Here is a 24,783-nt window from a genome sequence, read left to right as displayed (position 1 = left end):
AACCACTGAATGGACAGAGGCAACAAGGGCAGAAGACGGGTGTGGTGCAAATGCAATCACAGAACTAGAGCCGTGTTCACACAGTGCGACTAAAAACTTTAAGCAGATTATCAAACTGCACACGCCTCCTGCGCCGCAGCACGCGAGCAGAGAGTGGCGCAGAGGCCCGAACAGGCAGAGATATTACACCAATACATAAATATGCATCCTTCAGAAATTGTTTTAGATATACCTGAAGAAGAAGCTTCAAAACATAATCTACCATCATTATTAGCCATTGTTAGCCATTAAAAAAGGTATCAACTACTGAAGACTCTCAAGTTGTTTTTTTTTTGTTTTTTTGTTTTTTTATATTTCCTACCCACTGGCTAATACAGTACAAAGACAAACATTTTCCTAATCCTCACCAAGGCAAACTGTTGCTTCCGCTCCCCCCCCCCCCCTCTCTTTTTAGAATGGGTGTAAGGTGAAGCCTTACAGTGATACAATGAATGAACCTGGATCAGAGTAACCACATAGGAGGAGCTGCTTCGCTGTATCCAGCCACAAGTATGGCACTAACATTGTCGCTGCAGTTAGGATGAATGACACATTTTCCCTATATGGAGCATGTTTTTAAGCTGGTTGTTTGCACTTTGTTAACTTGCACAGTGGCTAAAAAAAAGGTACTCCTCATGGCCAGAAAAGTCACTGTGCATTTCTGCCATTTTTATGTAGAAAAACACCCTGCTTGAAAACAATCTACCTTTGCTACACCTTTTCTGCATCGTTCCAACTTGGCAGATCTACACCTTGAACGTAATGGAGTGTCTGTGTAAGCAGCAGAAGGTGGGGAATGAATATTGCATGCAGCAGACCACAGAGACAATACGTTATTGTAGACTCATTTGAGATATGTCATTGTAGACTCAGAGAAATGTGCTGGCCTCTTAAGACCTTTAAGGAAGCCACCAAATTTGACTACAGCATCAACAATGTGATTCCTCAATTGTATACCTTACAGGTACTTTTCATTTGGCCAATATTTCTGTGTTAAATAATTTTTTTTACAGTTAGTCTTAAATAATATTCTAATTTTCTGAGATAATGACTTTTGGATTTTTTTCTTGGCTTTAACCCCTTCCTGCCAATGGCACTTTTTGACTTCCTGAACAAGCTCGATTTTTTAAAACTGATGTGTCACTTTATGTGGCAATAACTTTGGAATGCTTTAACTTACCAAAGTGATTTTGAGATTGTTTTCTCATAACACATTATACTTCATGTTAGTAGTAAATTTTGGTTGATATGTTTTGTGTTTGATTATGAAAAAATAGGAAATTTGGTGGAAATTTTGAAAAATATGCATTTTATAAAGTTTGAAATGATGTGCATTGCATACAGATAGTCATACCGCCAAAATTATATAATAAATCTAATGTCCCAGATCTCTGCTTTATGTCGGCATCAAACTTTAGTCACCCTTTTATTTTTTACGGACATTATAAGGTTTACAAGTGAAATAACAATATTCAAAATTTTCAAGAAATTTAAATTTTTTTAAGGGACTAATCCAGTTATGAAGAGGTTTTGAAAGACCCTTGTATTAGAAACCCCCAATAAATCACCCCATTTTCAAAAGTGCACCCCTTAAAGAGGACCTTTCATCAAATCGGGCCCATGCAGTTTTATATACTGCTGGAAAGCTGACAGTGTGCTGAATTCAGCGCACTATCGGCTTTCCCGATCCGTGCCCGGTGTAAAGCGCTATCGGTCCCGGGACCGTAGCGCTTTAGTGTCAGAAGGGCGTTTCTGACTGTTAGCCAGGAACGTCCTTCTGCCTCGCGGCGCCTATCGCACTGTACTGTGGAGCGGGGAGGAACTCCCCCCCTCCCTCTGCTCACACAGCTCGTCCATAGACGAGTATTATCAGGAGCGGGAGGGGGGAGTTCCTCCCCGCTCCACAGTACAGCGCGATAGGCGCCGTGAGGCAGAAGGGCGTCCTTGGCTAACAGTCAGAAACGCCCTTCTGACACTAAAGCGCTATGGTCCCGGGACCGATAGCGCTTTACACCGGGCACGGATCGGGAAAGCCGACAGTGCGCTGAATTCAGCGCACTGTCAGCTTTCCAGCAGTGTATAAAACTGCATGGGCCCGATTTGATGAAAGGTCCTCTTTAAATACCCAAAACAATATATTTTTAGTATTTTAACCCTATAAGTGCTTAACAGGAATTAAGACAAAATGAAATTAATGGAATTAAGATACAAAATTTACACATTTTGATTTTATTTTACTAATATTTTCGTTTAGCCCTAGAATCCATATAAAGTAACGGGGCCAACCCTCATGGTCCCGTGAACTGCACAACTATCTTATTAGCTATTGTGCTCATTTACATATCGTGCCTCCTGATGAACAGTGGGGGAAACGCGTAGAGGTCTTGGTTATAGTGAGGAGGGGGGTAGAGCAGTGTCTGTAGCCTTACAGTCTCTCCCTAGGGGATCGAAGGGCTAGAGATTTATTGTTTACAAGCTGACAGACCAGTCGAGTCTCTCCAGTTTAACCCCCGCTTTACCTCCTCACTGCTTGTAGTAGGGTTGTGAGTGTGGATACTGTGTCACTTTAATTAGAACAGCTATATAGGAGCAGAAGTCTATGATATCAAGGACAGGGTGGGCTAGAAATATTTGAGAGGGTTACTGCCCACTGTCACTCGACTGCTCAGGAAAGCTGTATCACACTGCCTCACTTTATAAACCCTTTTGTTTTTATTTGGGTCCACGTTTTTTATCTATAAAGAAATAAAAGTTATATTTTATTTTAGATAGGGAATTTTTTCAGTGTACTGAAGCTTTTTTTCCACTAGCAGAAATAAAAAGCTAGCAGAACTCATAGAACTGTATAGGGAGGCGTTTTTTCCCATGTGGATTCTGACGAAATCCTCGCCAAAAAACTCCATGTGAATGGACCCAATGGTTTGGGAAGCAGAATTCTTCTTGAGTCATAGAAGGAATCTACAGTAAACTATGATAAATGTTGTTAAGGAGATGGGTGAGGTAAAGAAGTATCTCTCGAGATAGGAGTTTGTAATATCCGATAGTACATTCATCTGGGCCTGGTAATTTGTCATTTGGGAAACTAGAGATCAACTAACGGTTCTCCTCCTCAGATGTATAGAGGATTCAGATACATCTCCACATTAGACAGGTGAAATAAGGCCAAATCCACGATTTGCAATCGGGTCCATCACTGAAAGGATTGGTGTAGGAGCACAGAGTACACATGTAAGATGGGCCAGTAGGCTTCAGACCCTGTTTCTCCTGCTGTAAAACTTAGTTACATAATTACATAGTAGATGAGGTTGGATAAAGACATTAGTTCATCAAGTCCAACCTATAACCCTACAATCCCTACAGTGTTGATCCAGGGGAAGTCAAAAAAAACCCATGAGGCTCATGCCAATTGCCCTATTTCAGGGGGAAAAAATCCTTCCCGACTCCAAATCTGGCAGTCAGTATAAAAACCCTGGATCAACGTGTCCTTAAAATCTAGAGTCCATAATCCGTAATATTGTTCTCTTCAAGAAAGGCATCCAGGCCGTCTTCGAACTTGTTTAATGAATCCACCATCACCACTTCCTGGGGCGGAGAGTTCCGGAGTCTCATTGTTCTTACTGTGAAGAATCCCCTTCTATGTTTCTGGTGAAACCTTCTCTCCTCCAGACGTAGAGGATGTCCTCTTGTCACTGTCACTGGCCTAGGAGTAAAAATATCCTTAGGGAGCGTTCACACTACCGTCGGTGTCCGACATGTAGTGTCCGCTCCTAGTGTCCGCTCAAAATCTGTCACGGACACTAGGAGCGGACACTAGCTGTGTCCGTGACACCTGTCATTCACTTGAATGGGCATCGGGTGCGTTCTTTTGCACTCCATGCCCGTCAGTGGCGTAACTAGGAATGGCGGGGCCCCGTGGCGAACTTTTGACATGGGGCCCCCCCGACACCGAAGATCTCGACCGAGTCCCTCCTACGCATTCCTGCGCGCTCTATTATGTTCCATAGTGGCCCCTGCACACAGTATTATACCCAATAGTGGCCCCTGCACACAGTATTATGCCCCATAGTGGCCCCATTACACAGTATTATGTCCCATAGTGGCCCCTGCACACAGTATTATACCCAATAGTGGCCCCTGCACACAGTATTATACCCAATAGTGGCCACTGCACACAGTATTATACCCAATAGTGGCCCCTGCACACAGTATTATACCCAATAGTGGCCACTGCACACAGTATTATGTCCCTTAGTGGCCCCTGCACACAGTATTATGTCCCTTAGTGGCCCCTACAGGACTAAATACTGTCACGTCACCCGCTGACCGCTATACCAGGACAAATTGTGGATAAAAAATCTGGCCCTGTGCATTACAATTTAGTAACTCCATGTGCCTCATATTAATAGCAGTTAACCCCATCATCTCCCTCACATTAACCCCTGTAAGCCTCACCATAAGAGTTACTGATATGTGAGAGACATGGAGGTAATAATAAAGTATCTTCATTACTATTACCCCCATATGTCTCACATATCAGTAACTCTTATGGTGAGGCAAACAGGGGTTAATGTGAGGGAGATGATGGGGTTAACTGCTATTAATATGAGGCACATGGAGTTACTAAAACACAAGTAATCACCCCAAATGCCTGACATTAATAAGTAACCCCAGTACGTACCTGTGTAGCTTTAGTTTCATTTTCCTTCTTCCTTTCTTCCTCCAGTGCAGACGGCAGGAGCTCGGCAGGGATAAGCCCCGCCTCCTCCTCTCATTGGTGAGCAGAGGACAGCAGAGAAAGGGAGGGGGGAGAGAGGGGGAGAGAGGGGGAGCGTGCTGAAGTGCTGAGAGGAGCCAGAGCTGCAGCTCCTGTGTCTCAGCCGTTGCTGCAGCTTCGGGGCCCCCTGTTGGTGGAAAGTATTCCACCAACAGGGGGCCCCGATCATTATACTCGGGAGTCCGAAAAGACCTCCGAGTATAATGATAGCAGCGGTAGCAGCTGTCATCGGGCCCCTAATGTCCCGGGCCCTGTGGCAGCTGCTACCGCTGCTATGGTGGTAGTTACGCCACTGGTGCCCGTCCCCTGTCCGCAAGAGAAGAGGTCCGACTTCTCAAGCGGACAGAAAAACCCTGCATGCACCCTTCATGTATTTGTACATTGTTATTAGATCTCCCCGTAGATGTCTTTTCTCTAAACTGAATAACCCCAAGTTTGTTAATCTATCGTTGTACTCCAGTCCACCCATTCCCCTAATCATTTTGGTTGCCCGTCTTTGCACTTTTTCAAGTTCACTTATGTCTTTCTTATATATCGGGGCCCAGAACTTATTCTGTAAAGCCAATCCAGTCTTGGAGGCCTGAATAAGGTCAATGCATTTATCAAATATAGGGATGATAAGACACGTGACAGCTTGTGACACTGCTTGAGACTGGATAGCGGCATGGGCAGATGTAGAAGTTTGGGGTCTATTGTCCCCACCACTCCAGCAACTCCCTTGAAGCCTCCAAAAACATTGTATATTGTCATTTCTTTATTTTTTCATGTAGATTGTGAGCCCCACAATGTATATTTTTTTTCTTATCAGTATGTCTTTTTGGAATATGGGATGGAAATCCATGCAAACACGGAGAGAACATACACACTTTCTTGCAGATGGTTTTTTGCCCTTGGTGGATTTGAACACCAAGACTCAGCGCTGCAAGGCTGCAGTGCTAACCACTGAGCCACTGTGTGGCCTGTGTATATTCCATTTCTTGTGCTATTTTGTACTTACCAGCATGCTTATATTTATAATTATGTTTATGCCGGGGTTTGGATGGGACCTCAACTATGAATTGAGTGTTTTTTAATTGTTTTTAATGCTAATATTTTTATCTAATAAAATATTCACTATTTTTCGATTATGTTTTGTATATGAATTCTTTTGGTATGATCATGTAGGTTGTTCTAATATTGTTGGATATACCAAACTTTTTGTATATGTTCTTGGTGGAATTTTGTAGATTAATTTATTTAGGAATTTATTGATCAATTAGGATCCCATAGTCCTGATGAATAGGACGCTTCAATAATCCAGGAGGAGAGGTCAGAAAGTTCACAATATATTAACATTCCAATAAAGACGATCCTGAGAGTCAAATAAGACAGGTGTCACAGCTAAAGTTGTACATACTTAAAACTGCCACTAGGAGTCAGCAGAGCTCCACTTATTACAACTGAATATTTCTCCAGGAGAAATAAAGCAGTTGGCAGAACAGAAGAAAACAAGAAGTCACTTGGCTGCAACTCGGGAAGTGCAGGACACTTGCACCAGCCACTCATGAGGTTAAGTAAGTGTGTTAAAAGTCCATGGCTATCTGTGTGCACGTCTATTGAATGTGCTGGATCCTATTTTAGGCCTCCAGGGATCTTCTAGGGTTTAGTTTACAAAATGGGGTCACTCGTTGAGGGTTTCCATTGTATTGGTACTTTAAGGGCTCTGTAAATGTGACTTGGAAATTATTCTAGCAAAATCTGCCCTCTAAAAGCCAAATAGCGCTCTTTTCATCCTAAATCCTGTCATGTACTCATACATCAGATTATAACCACATAAGGGGTATTTCTGTGTTCATGACAAATCTGTGGCGTTCCCAATGTACTCCACACAGCTTTTCACTGTGTTTTCACGTCCGGAAAAATAATGCTCACTACACCCCTTGATAAATTCTTTGAGGGGTGCACTTTTCAAATGGGAAAATTCCCTAAGGGGCCTCACAGGCCGGAAACTCCGTGATTTGGCCACGGCGGAAACACCGCGGGAAAAACGTTGTGTTTTACAGTACTTGCAAAGTAGATGGGATTCATGTGAATCCCATGCCGACTTAGCGGAAAAAATCGCAACGCGGATACGCTGCGATCTCCAAAACTGTCACGGTTTTGAAAATCGCATCATGTCAATTATCTCTACGGAAACGCAGCTTTCCCATAGATATAATTTTAACAGAAAGTCTGAGGAGGAAAATTGTGTGAACTTTCTGTTCAAAGCGCTGAGGGAAGAACCGCAATGCGTTCACGGCCCGTGGGGCCTTAGTCTCAACCAAGCAAAACAGTGAGTTTTTGTCTGTGGATTTTGATGCTTTTCTGCGGCGTTTCTGCGAAGTTTCCACAACACATTTATCATGCTGCGTCTTTGCTGCAGTTTTCACACTCTCCATAGAATTCTATGGAGGGAAAAACTCAGCGTTTCCGTAATTATAATTGACATGCTGTGTTTTTCAAAAAGGCGAACATTTTTTAAAAATGCAGCTTTTCCGCAGCGTTTTTTCTCCGCATTGTGGGGCTAGGATTAGACAAAACTGCATTCACTATGCTGGTAAAACACAGCATTTTTTTCTGCTGCACTTCCGCAATGCCCAAAAACGCTGCATTTCCGCGCAGTGGGGCCTTAGCCTAAATCTATGCTCCAAGGCTAAAATGGACAGTGTTCCTTCCCTTCTGCGCACTGCTGTGAGTCCAAGCTGTAGTTTAAGCCCACATACAGTGCCTTGCGAAAGTATTTGGCCGCCTTGAACTTTTCAACCTTTTGTCACATAAAGATATAAAATTGTTATTTTTGGGGGAAGAATCAACAAATGGGAACAATAGTGAAGTTGAAAGAAATTTATTGGATATTTTAAACTTTTTTAACAAATAAAAAACTGAAAAGTTTGGCTTGCAATATTATTCGACCCCTTTACTTTCAGTGCAGCAAACTCACTCCAGAAATTCAGTGAGGATCTCTGAATGATCCAATGTTGTCCTAAATGACTGATGATAATAAATAGAATCCACCTGTTTGTAATTAAGTCTACGTATAAATGCAACTGCGCTGTGATAGTCTCAGGGTTCTGTTTAAAGCGCAAAGAGCATCATGAAGACCAAGGAACACATTCAGGCAGGATTTGAATACAAAAAGATTTCCCAAGCTTTAAACATCCCATGGAGCACTTTTTTTTTTTTATCGAAGGCCTCAAACAGTGCCAACGTAAACACCACAGTGCACGAAAAAAGTGGGGTGCCACTAAAAAAAAAAACGTGCCCAGGATGCTGTCAGTCAAAAACTTACCCTTCCCCACTCCAAAAGGAGGGGGGGGGGGTTCCCGACTAACTCTTCCCCACAAGGTCCAAAAGGAGCCGAGCGGAGTTGAGTATCAGTGGGCTAACAGCCGAAGCCGAAAGCCCTCAACTGCCCTTTTCCCCTTGGCGCTGCCACCACCCAGGGTACTACGAGCTGACCTTTTTTTTTTTTTGATTGTGAGCCCCACATAGAGCTCACAATGTACATTTTTTCCCTATCAGTATGTCTTTGGATTATGGGATGGAAATCCATGCAAACACGGGGAGAACATACAAACTCCTTGCAGATGGTTTTCTGCCCTTGGCGGGATTTGAACACCAGGACTCCAGCGCTGCAAGGCTGCAGTGCTAACCACTGAGCCACCGTGTGGCCCCTTTACGAGCTGACCTTTGTCCAGTTTCGCCTAGGGCTGCCACCACCAAGGCTACTCCCGGACTCAGACCAAGAGCCAGTGTCCCCCCAAGTATACCCAGGGGGGATCAATCAGAGACAGGAGGGAAGCCCATTACAGACTTCACCTCCAGACGACCGTCGGGGGCGTCCCAAAAGGGTACAGCATCCCTTCGTCACACACAAAAAAGTGGACAGAGTGAACAAAAGAAGTGAAAAACATATAAACAATAGGTGAAGTGCCAATCAAGGCCCGGTTCACCGACGGATCTATAAAAAATTTCCCCGCACTGGTGGACCAGGCATAGGGAGTGGGTGCTCAGAAAAGGTGTTTGCTTGTGCCACACAATGTGCCTCACTCAGTGGGTCTCCCACGCCCAGTGAGATAAGGCACCTCGGGGTCCACTCAGCCCCCGAGGCACAACACAAGAGGCCTTTGAGCGCTTCCCGACCCTCCGGCCAAGATCCATGGCACTGAGGTGCCAAGTGGTCGTGTTGCCAACGTCAGCAGTCTTCATCGGCTCCCTACAGTGGCCAGGACCAAACCACTGGCGGAACCGGTTACTAGCTGCGTCCCCCAGCAACATGCCCAAAGTGGTTCTCACGTTCCCATCTCCACAGATTTCGGTCTACTCCTGCCAGAGCCAGTCCCGGACCGCGCTCTCCGGCAGTTTCACTTACTTTCTGCTTCTGATAAGAACAGATACTACACTTGATCTTAGCCAAAAGGCCGAGAAGCGATCCCATGGAGCACTGTGCAAGCAATCATATTGAAATGGAAGGAGTATCAGACCACTAGAAAATCTACCAAGACCCAGCCGTCCCTCTAAACCAGTGGTTCTCAACCTTTCTAATGCCGTGACCCCGCAATACAGTTCCTCATGTTGCCGTGACCCCAAACCAAAAAATAATTTTGTTGGCTACTTCATAACTGTAAGGGCTAGTTCACACAGGGGGCGATATAGCGGATTTAGGCACCGAGAGTGACGCGGAGAGCCGCGTCACTCTCTGGTCAAAACACGCTTGCCATGACTGTCGCGGCTTCCCCCCCGGAGTCGGCTCAAATGAATGGGCCGACCCTGGAGGTGGCTGCCGCCAGGCAGACCCCGTGGCTCACCGAGCCGCGGAATCCGCCTGAAGAAAGGGCAGCCCGCTTTCTTTTTCTGTGAGCGGCAGCATGCCGCTCATGCAGAAAACAAGCCTGGCGGTCTAAATAGACCGCCATTGTAAGGAGGCGGATTATGACATGGATTTTGCGGCATAATCTGCCCCTTCTGTGTGAACGGACCTTAATTTTGCTACAGTTATGATTCGGAATGTAAATACCTGAAATGCATTATGTATTCTCATTGCTACAAATCAAACATCATTTAAACATAGTGATTAATCACAAAAGCTCTCTTCCACTAAATCTGCTGAACCCCTCTATCATGCTCACACACAGCCTGAACCCCACTATCATGCTCATACACAGTCTGAACCCCCTTTCTCCCATCTTGCTGACACATAGCCTGAACCCCCCATCATGCTCAAACACAGCCTGAACCCCTCTATCATACTCACACACAGCCTGAACCCCCCTATCATGCTCACACACAGCCTGAACCCCCCTATCATGCTCACACACAGCCTGAAACACCCCTATCATACTCACACACTGCCTGAACCCCACTATCATGCTCACACACAGCCTGTACCCCTCTATCATGCTCACACACAGCCTGAACCCCACTATCATGCTCACACACAGCCTGAACTCCCCTATCATGCTCACACACAGCCTGAACCCCACTATCATACTCATACACAGCCTGAACCCCACTATCATGCTCACACACAGCCTGAACCCCACTATCATGCTCACACACAGCCTGAACCCCACTATCATGCTCACACACAGCCTGTACCCCTTTATCATGCTCACACACAGCCTGAACCCCCTATCATGCTCACACACAGCCTGAACTCCCCTATCATGCTCACACACAGCCTGAACCCCACTATCATACTCATACACAGCCTGAACCCCACTATCATACTCACACACAGCCTGAACCCCACTATCATGCTCACACACAGCCTGAACCCCACTATCATGCTCACACACAGCCTGTACCCCTCTATCATGCTCACACACAGCCTGAACCCCCTATCATGCTCACACACAGCCTGAACTCCCCTATCATGCTCACACACAGCCTGAACTACCCTATCATGCTCACACACAGCCTGAACCCCACTATCATACTCATACACAGCCTGAACCGCACTATCATGCTCACACACAGCCTGAACCCCACTATCATGCTCACACACAGCCTGAACCGCACTATCATGCTCACACACAGCCTGAACCCCACTATCATGCTCAAACACAGCCTGAACCCCACTATCATGCTCACACACAGCCTGAACCCCACTATCATGCTCACACACAGCCTGAACCCCTCTATCATGCTCACACACAGCCTGAACCCCACTATCATGCTCACACACTGCCTGAACCCCACTATCATGCTCACACACCGCCTGAACCCCCCTATCATACTCACACACTGCCTGAACCCCACTATCATACTCACACACAGCCTGAACCCCACTATCATGCTCACACACAGCCAGCTTACACATGCAGTCTCTTCTCTCCATCTTACCTTCCAGCCTCCACTCACTGCAGCTTGCTCTTCCTGTGTAACTCGTCACTGTACCGAATAGCTCCGCCCACACCAGAGTCCGATCACATGGTCATGACATCATCACAGGTCCTTCAGCCCACTAGGATCTACCCTGCTGCAGACAGTAGCGCGGCTTCTCAGCTGCTAAAGCCATCGGAAATATGCATTTTCCGATGGCTTTAGGCGACCCCTGTGTTTTGGTCGTTCGACCCCCGCCGGGGTCGCGACCCACAGGTTGAGAACCACTGCTCTAAACTTTCATCTCAAACAAGGAGAAGACTGATTGATTAGAGATGCAGCCAAGAGGCCAATGATCACTCTGGATGAACTGCAGAGATCTACAGCTGAGTTGGGAGAGTCTGTCCATATGACAACAATCAGTCGTACACTGCAGAAATCTGGCCTTTATGGAAGAGTGGCAAGAAGAAAGCCATTTCTCAAAGATAACCATAAAAAGTCTTGTTTAAAGTTTGCCACAAACCACCTGGGAGACACACCAAACATATGGAAGAAGGTGTTCTGGTCAGATGAAACCAAAATCAAACCTTTTGGCCACAATGCAAAACGATATGTTTGGCGTAAAAGCAACACAGCTCATCACCCTGAACACACCATCCCCACTGTCAAACATGGTGGTGGCAGCTTCATGGTTTGGGCCTGCTTTTCTTCAGCAGGGACAGGGAAGATGGTTAAAATTGATGAGAAGATGGATGGAGCCAAATACAGGACCATTCTGGAAGAAAACCTGTTGGAGTCTGCAAAAGATCTGAGACTGGGACGCAGATTTATCTTCCAACAAGACAATGATGCAAAACATAAAGCAAAATCTACAATGGAATGGTTTACAAATAAACGTATCCAGGTGTTAGAATGGCCAAGCCAAAGTCCAGACCTGAATCCAATCGAGAATCTGTGGAAAGAGCTGAAAACTTCTGTTCACAAATGCTCTCCATTCAACCTCACTGAGCTCGAGCTGTTTTGCAAGGAAGAACGGGCAAGAATTTCAGTCTTTCGATGTGCAAAACTGCTGTATGTGCGCATGTGATCCATCCATGTGTTTGTGCGTGCGCAGTGCAAGTGTCTATCCACGCAGTCGTTGTGCTCTGTTCGTCCGTATGCATAGTGTGCATTTAGCTGAGTGTGCTTGCGTGCATGTGTGGTCCTTGCTTGTGCGCGCGCGTGTGTGGGTGGTGTGCATGAGGTATTTATGGGGTGTTGTCAGTGGCGTAATTACCGCCGTAGCAGCCGGGATCAGTAAGTGACACCACGGGCCCCACAAACACTATCATTATACTCGGGGGTCTTTTCGGACCCCTGAGTATAATGATCAGAGGCCCGGAGAGATAAGAAGCATAAAAACCACTGTTAATTACCTCTCCACGATCCGGGCAGGCTTCAGGCCTAGTTGTCTGACGTCTCATGACCCCAGCCTGCGTACTGGGTCATGTGACATTTGACGTTATTGAAGATGGACTACAGCGGAGGCCGACAGCGTAGGAGCCGGGAGATAGGTGAGTTTTTTTATGTTTTTCTCCCCCTGGGTCTCCGATTATTATACTCTCGGGTCTGAAAAAAACCCAGAGTATAAGGGCTAGTTCTCACGTGGGCAAAGGGGAGGTTTTTGACAGCGGATTTCGCTTCAAAAACCGCCCCTTTACAATAGTGGTCTATGTAGACCGCTAGCTTCTTTTTTCCTCCTAGCGGTTTATCGCCGCTAGCAGAAAAAAGAAGCGATATGACCTTTCTTCAGGTGGAAAACGCCTGAAGAAATCCATAGCAGTGAATGGGAGGCAAAACCGCGCATTTTTTTACCGCGCGGTTTTTTGCATACAAAACTTCGCGTTTTTTTGCAAAAAAACGCGCGGTTTTCACCACGTGGTTTTTATAGGACATATTTTTTTAATAGGAAAAAAACGCTAGCGAAAACCGTGGCGAAAACGGCAACGCGTTTTTTTGAAAAACCGCGCGGGATGCAAAAAATCGCATCAAAAAAACTCGCCGCAGATTTTAACCTTGCACAAATAAGCTAGGCGGTTTTCACGTGTGAACTGACCCTAATAATTGTTTATGGGTGTCCACAGTGGGGCATAATACTGTGTGCAGGGGCCACTATGGGGTACAATACTGTGTGCAGGGGCCACTATGGGGGATAATACTGTGTGGAGGGGCCACTATGGGGGATAATACTGTGTGCAGGGGCCACTATGGGGGATAATACTGTGTGGAGGGGCCACTAAGCGACATAGTGTGTGCAGGAGCCACTAAGGGACATAATACTGTGTGCAGGGGCCACTATGGGGGATAATACTGTGTGCAGGGGCCACGGAAGGACATAAAAGTGTGTGCAGGGGCCACTGAAGGACATAAAAGTGTGTGCAGGGGCCACTAAGGGACATAATACTGTGTGCAGAGTCCACTATGGGGTATAATACTGTGTGCAGTGGCGACTATGGGGTATAATACTGTGTGCAGGGGCCACTATGGGGCATAATACTGTGTGCAGGGGCCACTATGGGGCATAATATTGTGTGCAGGGGCCACTATGGGACATAATAGAGCGCACAGGAATGCGTAGGAGGGGGGCGTTCGGGGGGCATGTCCAAAGTTTGCCACGGGGCCCCGCCATTCCTAGTTACGCCACTGGGAGTTGTTGTGGTATTTGTGTTGTTTGAGTCTAGAGTGGTCTAGTGTTTGTGTGATGTGTTGTGGTATTTGTGTGGTGTTGTGCTTGTGTGTTGGTGTTTGTGAAATGTTGTGTGTTGTGAATGGTGGTGCGGCCCCTTTAGCAGCGACCCTTTGCCACCGTCGCTATAATCCGTCCCTGTCAGTTACAACTGTTGTTTTCCCCTCAGCACTTTCGCTTTCATTTTTCCCCATTATACTGTATCTATAGGGCCTAACTTCAGGGAGCCCAATCTCATGACGGGGGGCGGGGGGCGCTAGCGAAATGTAACGTGCGCAGTATTCTGCTCCTGTGCATGGAGAGGGGGTGTGCTAAATTTCAGCCAAACTGGCGAGAACTGTGAATTTGTATAGAGCAGACTACTACAGAATTTGAGTTTTATATATATAGATAGCAGTAAATCAATTAATAGCAGTAGATAATATGTATTAATGTATTTGGGTGGTACGACTATCTGAAAAGCAAAGCATTTCACATTTTAAAAACTTAGATTTTTTTTCACATTTCCATGAATTTTGGACAAGTGCAGTGGACAAGATGTATCTGGACTTTTCAAAGGCTTTTGATACTGTTCCACATAAACGGTTGGTATGCAAAATGAGAATGTTGGGACTGGGGGAAAACATTTGGGTTAGCAACTGGCTCACTGATAGGAAACAGAGGGTACTTGTTAATGGTAAATATTCAGACTGGGCCACAGTCACCAGTGGGGTGCCGCAAGGGTCAGTATTAGGTCCTCTCTTGTCTAATATCTTTATTAATGACCTGGTAGAGGGTTTACAAAGCAGTGTGTCCATATTTGCAGATGATACTAAACTTTGTAGGGTAATTAATAATGAGGAGGATAGTAGAATATTACAAGGGGATCTAAGGAAACTGGAAGCATGGGCGAAGACTTGGCAAATGAATTTTACTGTTGACAAATGTAAGGTAATGCACTTTGGTCGAAGTAATAACATGTATGACTATGTACTTAATAGTAAATTACTGGGTAAGACTGCCAATGAAAAAGACTTGGGGATTTTGGTGGACAGCAAGCTTACCTTTAGTGACCAGTGTCAGGCAGCTGCTGCCACGGCAAATAAAATTATGAGATGCATCAAAACAGGTCTAGATTCTCATGACAAGGACATAGTTATGCCTCTATACAAATCACTGGTACGGCCACACTTAGAATATTTTGCGCAATTTTGGGCCCCAATATACAACAAAGACATAAGTGAACTTGAAAAAGTGCAAAGACGGGCAACCAAAATGATTAGTGGAATGGGTGGATTGGAGTACAACGATAGATTAACAAACTTAGGGTTATTCAGTTTAGAGAAAAGACGTCTACGGGGAGATCTAATAATAATGTACAAATACATGAAGGGACAATACAAAGAACTTTCTAAGGATATTTTTACTCCTAGGCCAGTGACAAGGGGGCATCCACTACGTCTGAAGGAGAAAAGGTTTCACCAGAAACATAGAACAGCAAGGCTATGGAACTCTCCGCCCCAGGAAGTGGTGATGGCGGATTCACTGAACAAGTTCAAAGAGGGCTTGGATGCCTTTCTTGAAGAGAAAAATATAACAAGTTATGGACTCTAGATTTTAAGGACACATTGATCCAGGGTTTTATACTGACTAGAAAAATATTCCTTCAGCACAAGAGGTCTATAGTGGACTGTGTTTTTTCTTGCTTTTATACTGACTGCCAGATTTGGAGTCAGGAAGGAATTTTTTCCCCTGAAATAGGGCAATTGGCATGAGCCTCATGGCGTTTTTTTCCTTCCCCTGGATCAACACTGTAGATATTGTAGGGTTATAGGTTGGACTTGATGGACTAATGTCTTTATCCAACCTCATCTGCTGTGTAACTATGATCATGAAGTATTTAACATTAAGTACAATGTCAAACTCACTTAATGTAAGTTATGGAGTCTCAATGTTATTGCCACAAGTAAAGTGACACAAGTCAATATTATTATTATTATTATTATTATCTATAGAGCACCATTAATTCCATGGTGCTGTACATATGAGGGGTTACATACACACAAAATATATAAAACAAGTACAATACTAACAATGACCGAAAGAGCTTACAATCTATAAGGGAAGAGGGATGGAGACAGTAGATGAGGGTAGAGGCTGTTCTGATGGTGGTATGGTGACAGTAGTATTATTGGAGGTTGTAAGCTTAAGGGCCTTGTTGAAGCTTGTGATTATGGGGGACTGCCTTAACTGTAGTGGTAGTGAGTTACAGAGTATAGGGGATGCAAGGGAGAAGTCTTGGAGATGGTTGTGTGAAGAGTGAATAAGAGTAAAGCTGAGCAGGAGATCTTTGCCTGCATCGGAGGTTACATATTTGCAGGTAGCAGGAGATTAGGTCAGAGCTGTATGGAGGGGAGGGGTTGTGGATGGCTTTGTCTGTCAGCCTTAACATTTTGTACTGTATTCGCTGGGCGATGGGTTGCCAGTGAAGGGATTGGAAAAGGGGAGCAGCCAATGAAGAACGGGGGGAAGAGTTGGCACAGCTTAAGTTGGACTGGAGGGGGACGAGAGCATTTGCTGGGAGGCCCAAGGACAAAGGTGTTACAGTAATCTTAATGGGAGATTATGAGGATGAGGAATATCATTTTTGTAGTTTCATGGGTTTTGATGGATGGTGTTGGGTGTTTGGATGTGTGGCTTGAAGGATAGGTCAGAGTAAAAGGTTATGCCAAGGTAGCGCTGATAGATGGGTCAGGTAGAGTGGCCGTCTGAAGTGGGGAAAAGATGAACTCCACTTTCTCCATGTTGACTTTGAGAAAGTGGGAGGAGAGAAAGGAGGCCACGCCTGCGAGACATTTACATTTATCCACATTGAACCACCTGTGTCATGTGGATGCCAAAACACTCAGTTTGTCCAAGTCTACTTGTAACCTACGTACATCCTCTATAGACTGCACTGTACTACAAAGTTACATAGTAGATGAGGTTGGATGAAGACATCAGTACATAAAGTCCAACCTATAACCCCACAGCAGGGGTCCTCAAACTTTTTAAACAGTGGGCCGGAGGTAGAGCAGGTCGCACAGACATCGGGAGCAGTGCCCTCCAATAGGTAAAGTGAAGTGTGCTCCATGGCCTGGCCCGAGATCTCCAGGAGCTTCATTATAAATGCACGCCTGCCGGCGTTGTCGGCGGGGCCAGACAGAAGTGCTTGGCGGGCCGCATGTGGCCCTCGGGCCGCAGTTTGAGGACCCCTGCCCTACAGTGTTGATCCAGAGGAAGGCAAAAAAAAACCCCTGAGGCTCATGCCAATTGCCACATTTCAGGGGAAAAAATTCCTTCCCGACTCCAATCTGGCAGCTATAAAAACCCTGGATAAACGTGTTCTTAAAATCTAGAATCTACATAGCTTGGCGTCATCTGCAAAAATAGAGACAATGCTATTAATCCCTTCTTTTATATCATTAATAAATAATTTAAATAACAGAGTACCCAGTACTGACCCTTGGGATACACCACTTGTAACTGAATCTGTTACCAGTCTGAGCTGAAGTCATTGTCCACAAGTCTCTGATTACAATCCTTTAACCCCTTCCCGACATCCGCCGTAATAGTACGGCGCCGCCGGGAAGGACAGCAAATGTCCCGTAACACCCGCGGTCGGAACCGGGTCCAATCGCGGGCGTTAACCCCTGAGATGCCGGCGGTCCACATGACCGCCGGCATCTCCAGGGTTTCACTATGTTATGGTGCCGATCGGCACTCCCGCGCCGGTTTCGGGGGGTACCGGTGTTCGTAGGGGGCAGCCCGGGGTTTGATCAGTGACCCCGGGTCTGCCCCATCACTTACCCCATCCTCGTACCTGGTTGATCCTGCCTAAAAAGGAAGCTGTCAGCCTGCGTGTCCACACAGGCTGACAGCTTCCTCTACACTGCAATACACGTGTAAAACGTGTATTGCAGTGTATATCTAGTGAAGCAGTGATCAGCCGATCACTGCGTCAATCCCCCATGGGGACAGAAAAAAAAAGTTAGAAAAAAGTAAAAAGTTTTATTATATAAAATAAAGAAAAATAGAAAAAAACATTACATATTTGGTATCGCCGCATCCGTAATAACCTGAACAATAAAATTAAAACATTATTTAAGCCGAACGGCGAAAAAAAAAGATGTAGAAAACTGCACAAAATAATGATTATTCACCACTTTTCCCTTACAAAATGTTCAATAAAAAGTAATCAAATGGTCATATGAAAACCAAAATGGTACCAATAAAAGGAAGAGGTCATCCCGCAAAAAATAAGCCCTCAACCAGCTCTGTCTAGCAAAAAATAAAAATGTTATGCCTTTCAGAAGATGGCGATGCAAAAATAATAGATTTTTTTTCCCTAAATTGAATATTATTCTGCACAAATAGCAACGCATTGAACAATGATATAAATGAGGTATCGCTGTAACCGTACCGACCCGCAGAATAAAGGTAACATGTTACTTATGCTGTACTCTGCATGGGGAAAAAAATAAATGCTAAAAAGCATTGCCAGAATTGATGTTTCCTTTAACATCCCACCCAGAAAGAGTTAATAAAATGTAGTCAATAAGTTACAGGCCCCAAAATGTTGGCATTGAAAAGTACATCTAATACCGCAAACACAAAGCCCTCATATGGCCACATTGCCAGAAAATAAAAATCTAGCTTGTACAATGTGAAGACAAAAACCCGAAAAGTCGCCAAATCATTAGGACGTAAGTGGCTGCGACTAGAAGGAAATGTATAAGCTGTGTGAGCGTTTTCAGGGGACACCCCATATTTAGCGCTTATGAGAGATAATACACCAGCGCTGATCCCCAGAATGCCCCTCTTCCCCATCCGTGTCATAGGAGCTAGTGGGAAAATAGAATGGGATTTGGTGTACCCAATTTACTCCGCACAGCTTACATATTCACTTCGGGGTTACTAATGCTACTACATCACTTGATAAATTCTTTGAGGGGTGCGGTTTTCAAAATGGGGTCACTTTCTAGAGGTTTCCACTGTTTTGACTCCTCAAGGGCTTTGTAAATGCGACATGGTTCCTGAAACTGATCACAGCCAGATCTGCCCTCTAAAAGCTCCTTGGCGTGCCTTCCCTTCTGCGTCTCGCTGTGCGTCCATATATTACTTTACACCCACAAGTGGGGTACTATGGTAGTCGGGAGAACTTGCATAACAAATTGTGGGATGCGTTTTCTCCTTTAACCCCTTGTGAAAATTCTAGGGCTAAACGAAAATATTAGCAAAATAAAATCAAATTTGAAAATTTCACCTCCATTTTGTATTAATTCCTGTTAAGCACTTATAGTGTTAAATTACTAGGTATATGTTGTTTTGGCTTATTTAAGGGGTGCAGTTTTGAAAATGGGGTGATTTATGGGGAGCTTTAATACAAGGGTCTTTCAAAACCCCTTCATAACTGGATTAGTGCCTTTAAAAAATGGGTTTTGGAAATTTCTTGAAAATTTTGTTTCACTTGTAAATCTTATAATGTCCGTAAAAAATAAAAGGGTGACTAAAGTTTGATGCCGACATAAAGCAGAGATCTGGGACATGAGATTTAGGATATAATTTTGGCGGTCTGACTATCTGCATGCAATGCACATCATTTCAAACTTTATAAAATGCATATTTTTCAAAATTTCCACCAAATTTCCTATTTTTTTCATAATTAAACACAAAACATATCAACCAAAATTTACCACTAACATGAAGTATAATGTGTTACGAAAAAAACAATCTCAAAATCACTTTGGTAAGTTAAAGCGTTCCAAAGTTATTGCCACATAAAGTGACACATGTCAGTTTTGAAAAATCGAGCTTGGTCAGGAAGTCAAAAAGTGCCATCGGCGGGAAGGGGTTAACCAGTTTTCAATCCAAATACAAACTATATTTTCCAAGCCAATGGATCTAATTTTATCCATTACACATCTCTGAGGGACAGTGTCAAACACCTTTGCAAAGTCCAGGAACAATATATCAAGTACTCGTGGGTGTAATCCATCTGGAAATGGAGTCTTGCTCACATTTATTTTGTTTAGTTTGGCTTGGACCACTTCTATGTTTATCCAGTTTAGTATATTCTTTGATGTATTCCAAGCATTGATGACTCCTATATCAACTACTTCCTTTTCATCTGTATACACAGAGCTAAAGAACCCATTTAGTAGCTCTAATCTTTCTTGATCCCCAGTGACCAACTCTCAATTACCTGTATTTAGGGGACCTACTTGTTCTGTCCTTGTTTTTTTTTTTGCATTTATATATTTAAATAATTTTTGAGGGTTCGTTTTGCTTTCAATAGTACCTGCGTTTCATTATGAATTTTAGCTGATGTTATTTCCCTTTTACAGATTGCATTAAGAGCTTTAAAATTTCTAAAGACTACAGCTGACTCTTCAGTTATTTATCAAAATGAAAACCCCTAAAACGTGATCCCATTTTGGAAACTAAACACCTCACAGAATTTATCAATAATGAGCATTTTGACCCCACAGCTGTTTCACAAATTGGGATGTGAAAATTAAAAATGACTTTTTTTTCCCAATAAACCATCCATTTTGTTGTTTAGGTACATGGCCGGCTTCGAAATAGAAAGAGTGCTATTTGGTTTTTGAAAAGCAAATTTTCCTGGAATTATTTTTGAGTGCCATGTCACACCAGTACAAAAGAAATGCTGAAAAAGTGACCCCATTTTTAGAAACTACATCTCTACAGGAATTTCTCTCAAAGGGTTTAATCATTTTGACCCCTAGAGAGTGCTTCTCAAAAATTAATGTGCAAGGTGAAAATTCAAATTTTTAAAGAAATATGCCATTTCAGTGCCCAATAAGCTGTGCTCACTTTATGTCAAGAGAGACATGCACTCCTAAAACTTGTAAGTGGGTTTTCCCAGGTACAAAAAAGTTGTATATGTGGACGTACACTACTGCTTGGGCACACGACAGTGCTCAGAAGGGATGGAGCACTATGTTTATTAGCTTTAGTACAGATTTAGAGGGACTGGTTTCTGGACGCTATGTTCTTTTTGAAGGACCCTAGAGGTGCCAATAAAATGGAATACCCCGAGAAGTGACCCCATTTTGCAGAGGAAATTTTAGGGTCTCTGCAAACATGACAAGGCATCCAAAAACCAACAACCTAAATCTGTGCTGCAAAAGCAACATAGTGCTCCTTCACATTTGCGCCCTGCTCTGTGCCCAAACTGCAGTATATACTGTAAATGCAGGTCCTTCAGGGTAAGCTGGTTACCAGGTATATCAGTCAGATGGAGACAGAGAGACCAGCTCAAACTTGTAGTTTTTATTAGTATCAGTTCACACAGTCCACCAGTTCTCAAATCAAACAGCTTGCTTGATTTGCCTCTTCGGAATGTATTACAGGAAATAGGTTGCAAAAGTAAAGTATCAAGTGATATGAAAGGCTGTTACTGGGGACAGAATACTAAAAAGGCGAAAGATGACCGTCCTGTCTGACCACAGAGCTGACAGGAAAGGGTTCAGTCTTCTAGCTTCTCACCAAAACTGTGCTGAAAATGTCACAATAAATCAGGTTAACATAAGAGTAGAACATCTTACCCAAACCAAGTGTGTACAACGGCTTTGACATAAAGTTGTGTATCTCACAAGAACGAGGCTGTTGGCCACCCTGCGACCAGGAATTCTGCAGGTATGGTCCAGATGATTCTGATGTTGCCGATAACAACTTTCAGTCTGTTTGCCAGCACCTTTGCGAGGATTTTGTAATCCATGTTCAACAGAGAGTTGAGACAACAATTCTTCAGGTTGTATCTCTACCTCCTTCCGCTTGTACAAGATTGTAGCCATACCTTCTCTCAGCATCGTCGGCATCCTGCCCTACGTCACTGTCTTCCTGTAGAGATCCTTTATGCCTGGGCTTAGAGGTCCACCAGCGCTACACAGAGCTCTGCTAGGAGGTCATCACAGGCCAGCGTCCTGCCACATAGGAAGGATTTGGTTCTTCAGCCTTCAGAGGAACATCCATGGCCTCCACACCTGAAGGATCAACAGTGTTAGTGATACTTGACAGGTACTTATCAGTGGCTTCGGGGTCAGTGGTTTTCGAGAGTATAGACTATGGTAGTAGACGATTACAACCCCCATCACATCCTTATTCTCCATTCGCATGTTTCCATCTTCTTATTGCAGTTCAGTCAGGGACTTGTGGCCTTATATGGAGCTTCCTGAAAAATTTCTCACCATTCTCCAGGTTCTCCACCTTGGAATGGAAGATGATTCACTTGGATTCTTCATCAAAGTGCCTCTTGAGACTCCTCTTGGCTTTCTCCACTTCCTCTCTGACATCCAAGCGCAGTACTGGAGATCTCAAAGGGACCGTAGCTATCTATGCAGTTTTTTGAAGTTTCTCTTCCGCTCACATGCCTGTTGCATCCCTTCTGCCTGAAAGAAACAAAAAAACTTCACGGTAATAAACTCCCACCAATCTGACTTGTTCATTTTGAAAAAAACAAGAATGCATTTTTAAGCTCCTCCCGCAGCTCCTCATTTGCCAGCAGGGCACATTTCAGCTTCGAGGATCCCAAGCCAGATGAAAAATCATGGCCGAGAGTCCCCTGGAAGTGAATGGTCCTGTGGTCAAAGAAGCAGGGGACCATAGAGTGTTTCATCTTTCTGACTGCCCAGGAGGTGTACACAAATTCAAGCCATCCAGGAGGCTCCATGAATAATACATGGAGCCCCTACACATGTTACTCACAGTGTCCTGATGGGGTGCTTCAGTTACCATATCAGTGAGCAGCTTGGAGGTTGCACTGGAACTGCATCTGTCTCCCACAATGTCTGCACAACTTCATGGCAAAGCCGTTGTACACTTGGTTTGGATAAGATGTTCTACTCTTATGTTAACCTGATGCATTGTGACATTTTGCCATTGGCTTGCTAATTATATCAACTATAATTGATTTATTACCTGGGACTGGTTTTGCTCTTTCTGCACAAATTACACTGAGCTTCCAGGTTTGCCTATACTAATGACTATACCAATTACACACGAATGGAAAAAACCCTAATACCTATAATTATAACAAAATTCCTACATAGATACACAACTTACACCACAATATCTACATATTTCATCAAACCTCCCCTTTTAATGACGTCACAAGGGTAGTTAACTCACAAGTCATTGCTCAGACACATCTCAATAATGGGTTCTATACAACAGCTCACCTCCTACACAGCTTTCCTGATCATCTATGCCATGGTCAATAGCTTTCCTTTGCTGGGAGGTGACATTGTCAGTGGCCCCCAAATAGTATAATGCCTATTTAGTAGTCCCCTTACAATATTATGATCCTCAATGGCCCTTTACATAGTAAAATCCCCCTACAGTGGCCCCATACAATATAATGGCTCATCACACACTAACTTGGTCCCTCAGACATTAACATGTCACCACTAGTGATCCCTCAGCCATTAACCTTTCTATGCCCATGGCTCTTCAGACACTAACCTGTTCACTCCATTTTATTTTATAATATCCCCTTCCATTTGTGCTCCCACAGTCTAATGTGCCCCTCCAGTTGCTCCCACAGTTTCTTGTCCCCCATAGTATATATTGTCCGCCTTCAGTTGCCCACACAGTATACACTGTCCTCCACCAGTGTCCCCAAGTACAATGTATCAAACACGTATAGAAGAGAAAAGTCTATTACCTTCTGCATTCCACTGTTCTGTGTACTCTTCTGTCTCTGATCTGTCTTCTGGGAGCAACAGGCACAATATAAATGATGCTACTACATCGTGCTTATTGCTCCCAAGGGACTGCTTTCTCATTGTCTTCAATTCATGTACACAGATAAGCTGAAGTCTTGGCAGCCTGGACCCAATGCCAAGGACAACACTCTATATACAGGGATGTCCCACTATCCCAAGGGAGCCTTGCTACCATAGCACCTGGTTTAAATGCACTGTTGCCCTTTGAACAACCACAGAGTATCTTAATACTCTGTGGTTGTTCAAAGGGCAACAGTGCATTTAAACCAGGTGCTATGGCCCCTTAGGGCCACAATGAGGTGGTATTATACAGTGTGGGGACCACAGAGAGGACTTTATACTGTGTACGGGGGACTGGGTAATACACTGTATTGTGTGGAGCCACAATGGGGCATGGATGGAGTTAGAAGGGTGACCAGTGATTTGTAAACTTGTAGTGGTAAATTTTGTTCATCTTTCAGTCCTCTGAAAGTTGTGCTTTTTACACCTACAGATGTAGACAAAGAATGAATACCTCTAGATACTTGTGGAACAGCACTTGTTTGTATTAGTCTATTACAGTACTGCAATTTGCTTCTTGGCCTTTTCACTAAGATCCAATGGAGTATCTGTTCTTATCATAACTGCCTAGATGAGAAGGCTTAGGTCCCTTGGGTATCCCTTGCGTTCAGCCTTTGGGCATTGTTGATTAAATTCGGCTTCAGTTCACTGCTGCTATTGGGTGTCGGGCTACTCCGTTGGGAATGAGAGAGAACCAGTCCTCAGTCACCGCTTGGCCTGTGGCCCGATCATCCTGTGCATGACAACACTGCAAGTGCTTCCTCCACTGTCAGGCTTAACTCACAAAGTCTGTACGTTATCCCCTTTTAGTTTGCACTGTTTGCTTGTTTTTGCATGTGTTATTCTATCTTTTGACTGTAACACACTGTACCTTTTTTTACATTTATTAAATCTAAAATTTAAGAAGATTGTCCTTTGGCTCTAACTTTTCCCCATTTCCACAGAGTGAATATTGCTAGCCGTGTTACCGTCTTAGGACGGGTTCACATCTGTGCCCATTCGTGCTTTAGCCTATCCAGCTGGGTTTCCGTCTTCTGCCCCAAGAAACTGGACAGGGGACAGAAACTCGGCAGTCA

General features: G+C 44.2%; 1 protein-coding gene and 1 pseudogene across 1 annotated transcript in view; one reads left to right on the top strand and one right to left on the bottom strand.

The window, feature by feature from the left end:
• Positions 1 to 6,346: 6,346 nt before the first annotated feature.
• Positions 6,347 to 24,783, top strand: part of LOC142215098 (MOB kinase activator 3A) — a 59,417-nt gene continuing 40,980 nt past the window's right edge. The window contains exon 1 of the mRNA XM_075283676.1: positions 6,347 to 6,366. The gene's annotated coding sequence lies outside the window, so the exon portion shown is untranslated. The remainder of the gene's footprint in view (positions 6,367 to 24,783) is intronic.
• LOC142190759 (U2 spliceosomal RNA) lies at positions 9,115 to 9,264 on the bottom strand (annotated as a pseudogene).

The sequence above is a fragment of the Leptodactylus fuscus genome, chromosome 1 (assembly GCF_031893055.1).
Source record: "Leptodactylus fuscus isolate aLepFus1 chromosome 1, aLepFus1.hap2, whole genome shotgun sequence".
Taxonomy (NCBI): Eukaryota; Metazoa; Chordata; class Amphibia; order Anura; family Leptodactylidae; genus Leptodactylus; species Leptodactylus fuscus.
Note: the sequence above shows the minus strand (reverse complement) of the source record. Positions and strands in the feature narration are given on the sequence as shown.